The sequence below is a fragment of the Cnephaeus nilssonii genome (assembly GCF_951640355.1).
Source record: "Cnephaeus nilssonii genome assembly, chromosome: 1".
NCBI lineage: Eukaryota > Metazoa > Chordata > Mammalia > Chiroptera > Vespertilionidae > Cnephaeus > Cnephaeus nilssonii.
The window spans coordinates 11164935-11170548 of record NC_137072.1 but is presented as its reverse complement, the minus strand read 5'-3'; positions in this window follow the sequence as shown (position 1 = coordinate 11170548).

Sequence of the window (5614 nt, the reverse complement as noted above, 5' to 3'; positions counted from 1 at the left end):
GGGTACATATCTGATGCTAAATGAATGCACAATTTTTATTTAAAATAAAGAATTCTCTTTCTTTATATTTATCTAGCGGGTATCACCATGGCAACTAAGTACTTTTCACAAAGCCTAATTTATAACACAAAAAAAGAAGAAAAAGAATTTATATTTTCCATATTTTGCAGATTGACAGAAAAAACTTTGAGGTTGACACCTATTTGGAAAGGAGAAAAAGATCTGAAAAACAATATGGACAAAAGCAATTTCTTTCAATATGTAAAGATTCTGGCCTCTCAAATCTATACTATAAGAAAAGCTATCTCAGCAAAAAGCCTTCTCAGAGGGAATAATTTAATCTCACACCAGAAAACCACAGAAACAATCTAACTTGACCCCTTTGTTTTGCAAATGATGTCCCTATAGCTTAGTCAGGTTGTCTGAACTCTTCAAGATCACATGATAAATATTAGTTTGTGACAGAGCCCCACCTCATCTTCAGTTGCCTCCTTGTCCCTTGCTCTTTCTGTCTAGTAACATCTTGGATATTTCGTTTTTACCACTTGTCATCATTAAAACACAACTACTGTGATTGAGAAGTCTTTGAATCTGGTCAGGCACATTTAAGTTTATTTCTTTAAGAGCTTGTTTAAAAGAATGTCTACTGTATCAACCAAACAAGTGCTAAATTATTGTGTAAAAACTCATATAAGGTTTAGATGTGATCTTTTTTTTAAGTTTGTTTATGGTTAATGTCAAGATCTAAGTCTGAGATTTTATTCTAGTTGCAAGCTAGCAAGTTAGCCCACTAGTTTCACAAATGCTGACAAAAGACAGGAGACTCTTCTATCAGAGACAAACCATTTATTCCTCACAGCAATATCAATAGCTAGAGTATCAGTATTCATACCATCATCCCAAACCTTAATTCCCAAGGCCAATGAGAAAAGGGCCCATGATGCTTATATACAGTGGGTTGTTACAGAAAAACAACCTTAGATTTAGAGAATCCAATTTTTTATAAGGAACGAAAAGCCTACCTGATCTTTCCCCAAGAGGAAGACTTTGTTTTTATTTTACTGAACAGTAAGCAAGCTTGTCCTTTGTTCCAATGACAGATATTATCTCTATCTTCCAAGACTGTTTGCTATACAGAGCTCCTCAAATAAATATTTCAGATCATAGTCAACTAGTGACTCTGCTTGTAAAAATACAAGAGACCCTTGGAGAATTATATTGCAATAATAACCATCTCTCATTTCTACATTGTCTTAGCTTCTGGAAAATGTTCCCAGAAGTATAACACTCTATCAGCCATGATGATTAATTTTACCAACGAGGCTAGAATCAAACATGTTCAACTTGTGCCCTATAGGATTTAATTAAGCCTACTAAACAGCAGGATGAAGATGACCTACTGTAGTGGCCTTAACAGTACCTCCTAGGGTTCCAGACACACCAGCTGAACATTCTCTATACCAGGGCCTGGCAAACTATGACCTACCAGCTAAATCCAGTCTGCCATCAGTTTTTAAAATATTGGGACACAACCATGGTCATTCATTTATGTATTATCTATTGCCATTTTTGTACATCAAAGTCAGAGTTCAGAATACTTTAACCATTAGCTCATTGCTGAGTGGCTTTTGTGGTAAACAACAACAACAAACACATCACTGTCAGACTGCAAATGGTCTGGAAAGACAAACAAGTTAGTTTCAAGGACCACCAATGTGTCACTATAGTCAGCTTTGGCCTGCAAAGATGAAAATATTTACTCTTGGGCCATTATTTAAAAAGTTCGGTGACTGCCCGCTAGTGTGGCTCAGTGGCTGAGTATTGACCTATGAACCAGAAGGTCACAGGTTTGATTCCCAGTCAGGGCACATGCCAGATTGGAGGCTAGATCCCCAGTGTGGGACTTGCTGGAGGCAGCCAATCAATGATTCTCTCTCATCTTTGGTGTTAAGACTGATCTGAATGCCTTCCAGAGTCGAGGTGGTGTCATGGGGATCACATCAAAATCAGGGACAAATTTTATACCATCTTTTCTAATTGTATAAAACACTGGAAGGTCTCTTATGATCATTCCTAAGGTATAGATCACTATATTTTTGGTAGGAGATCAAGTTAATATCCTGAAAACTCATGTTTCCCCTGGAAAGTGCTATTTATAATTTTGGGGATTCCTAAGAAGCACCTTCATCAGCCAGAAAGCAGAGATTGATAATATTTTCATATGGCCTCCTTGCCAGTTGGTAAACCTTAAGGTTCCTAGTTCAATTAGAATAATTGAGTCTAGTCATTGTTTTGGGGAGATAGTCCTTGAAGCAGTAAACCTCAACTGTGCTGTTTGTCCACACTAAGAAGTGGATATTATTCATCTATCTCAGAGAATGACAGTGATGCTATGGGTGTGGGAAAACCATCTGAAAGCATTGACAGATGTTTTTCATGGGCCATCTCCTGATGTTTCTGATAGGCTTCTCAATAAGGTTAAGAAAAATGGTGATAAAATTGTGGTCAGCCATCTAGAAAAGAATGGCAGAGTCAGCAATCAGTAAAAGTTAAGACTATTGCAAGAGTTTGGGAAAGCTGCCTAGGGAATTTTTCTTTGTGAGAAAGGTCTCCTAGAATAATTCTGAAAATAAAATATCATTAATGTGTCCTCCTTCATACCTTCTGGGCTTAAAGTGTTCCATTGCTGACATCCGGGACACTTGTTTTCCTTCTACTGCCACAGAATTAGCATGTCCCATTCCCATAGCTATAACTTCCCCCTTCACCTTTTGTCTACAGCTCACTCCTGGATCTTTTGTTAAAAATAATCAAATGCAAGGAAGAAAAAAGAATTTTTTAAAATAAAATTTGCAGAGACCCATTCTGTCCCCACTTTGAATTATATCATCTACAGTAGGTAAACTTGGCAAGAAGTGTTTTCAACAAAGTGGTCATTATTCTTATGATCTAGGATTATGTTGATTGAATAAGAGAATACAAGTGGCAGAATAAAAATTTGGTTTGAATCCTTAGATCTCCTTTTGTCTGAGCTGCTATTTACATGTATTATAAAACTTGACCTGGGCTTGCTGTTTGAAGATAGAAAGGAGCATTGTATACAGGAATAGTCATGGGAAATCCCTAATTTTCAAAATAGATCTAATACATTGTCCCCATTACCCTTCATTCTTACCATTTCCCAGGAAGCAAATGAGAAGAGATGATCCCTTTTGGAGACAACCGCATTCAGTGACCAAACTGCCTTACTGAGCTGTGTGAGCCAGAAGGAGGTAAAAAAGGTAGAATTTGAAATATTTTAAGCCAATTTTTGAGGAAACCATTCTAATACTCAACAATCTCTGTGGATGGCTAGAGGCAGAGGAAGTCCATTATAACATTGACTATCAGTCCACTATTGAGTGGCTTTTGTGATAAAATGAACATTTCTTTATACTACATGTAGAAAAATCTCTGCAAACTAAGACTCCCATTCTCCAAAGAGATAGCTGTCATTTTTTCATAGAAAGCCAAGATGTTGCTCAGGCAACATCAACTGTAGTCTTGAATATACCAATTCCATTTGACAAATGAGACTTTTGAGGCAGAATATCAGGATTCAGAGTCAAAAGGTTTCCGTGGGTCAGACATTCAGTTTGATAAGAGCCTAGTAGCAAGCTAATAGATTCTTTTCAAATGGGTGCACCAGATATCAATGTAAGGGAAGTGATGCATCTAAAACCTTAAGGGGTGCCTCCAGTTAGAAGATGCCTCCCTTTACCAGAGGCTTCAGTTGGAAAAGTCATTAGTCACTGAGACTTTTAATTCAAAGGTATCATCAGAGTTGTGGGATCCCAAAAGTACTTCCCTTCATATAGCTCTTCCTGATCAGAATTCCCTTTGGTATTTACAGAATGGGAGGTACAGTCATATTTGCATAAATTCCTATAATATATTCAGGTGTAGAAGCAACAAAAACAGTACATTGAATTGGCCACATCCACAAGGTTATATTAGTTGTCCTTCCCCACTCTGAACTTCCCCAATTCAATCAAATGAATCTGTGCATTCTCTCCTCCCTACGACAAAGTAGAATGGTAACTTGAATACCTCTATCCAATAGAGTCATATAAGTTTGAGTCCTTCCCCTCCCTGAAGGTCCCTATCATACTTAGATGAGTGGGTATGTCCCTTGGTCCTCTTGAGGATAGACAGACCTGAGCCTTATCCCTATTCACCTTTCTTTATGAAGGACCTGAGATGGAAGTGGGAAGTAGAAAAGACAGGGGAGTGGTAAAGGGCTTTCTGAAGAGGTACAAAAGGGAAAAAAATCATTCTGAACCAGTAAGCAAGACTCATTTATTTTAAGTTTTGAGTGGCATAGCTCATGGCTCAAGCAAATGAGTTTCTAATGTTTTCCATCTGCCCATCATTCTATATCCAGTGGCAAGATCCTCATGGCTGATGCCATCTATTTTAGTTTTGGGGATCCCTTGATTTAATAGCCACAGCCACATTGCATTCCATTTGGGGCCACAGGGTCATTCCCTTTACCTGACTCTAGCCAGACACGACAGTGACTTTTAAAATTTTTTCCTTAGTTTGGGGCATCTGATAATCCATTACTAAGGTAACATCTCATAACTTCTTTCCAACATAAGAGCTGGAGGAGTTTACTAGGGCTATAGGGCTAACCATAAAGATTTATCTAAAAATTTGGATCAGTATCTTATTCTCCATCAGAATTTTAAACTTAACTTGTATCAATAAAAGCTTAAATACTTTTTAATGCCTCATCTATGATTTTCCACAGGACTTTGTCTTTCTCAGGGAAATTTCCCACAGATCCCTAATATCAACCATAAACCACTAGGAAAAAAATTCTGAGGATTTTTGTTTTCATTTCTGAATAGGTTTAAGACTGGCACAATAGATTACAAGAGGCACCAAGACATGTAATGGCCCTGCTGTTGCCATTCTTTCTTAACAAGCATTACATCCCCTGTCCTCTTATCTCTTAAGTAAACCAATGAAGTACAGTAAGTCCTCACTTAATGTCATGGATAGGCAATAGGTTTTGTGACTTTAAGTGAAAAAAAAATCCAAATTTACCATAGGTTAATTGATATAAACAAGAGTTAAGATTGTAGGCATCTCATCAACATTATAACAAAATTGTGTTTAATAAAATTACATTATTTGAGGACCTGTTGTACTAGCCATTTGCCTGACTCCTGCCTATAGGTGTTTCAAATTTCCCTCCTTTGATTCCAAGTAGAAGTGTTCTTCTGTAACTGTTTCCAGATAGTGGTCAGAACCTTCTGGTCCCCTCAGGATGAATTTTAAAAATAGTTATTACAATGGGTGGGCCTGAGGCTGGCCACAAGATTGACAAGAAACTAGTCACACTAAGAGGAGAGTTAGACACAACCAAAGAACCATTCAGGCAGCTTCCTTTTAATTTAGTTCCTAGTACTAAGCCTGTAACAACTGCCCAAATTCCTCCTCATTAATTGGCAGTAAAGTGGAAGACCATTAATTTTCCGATTGATCATTCATTTTGTTCAACATTTTTGCTATGAATTCCTCATAGAATTCCATAAAATCCTTATTTGTCAGCCATGAGACGCTCTTT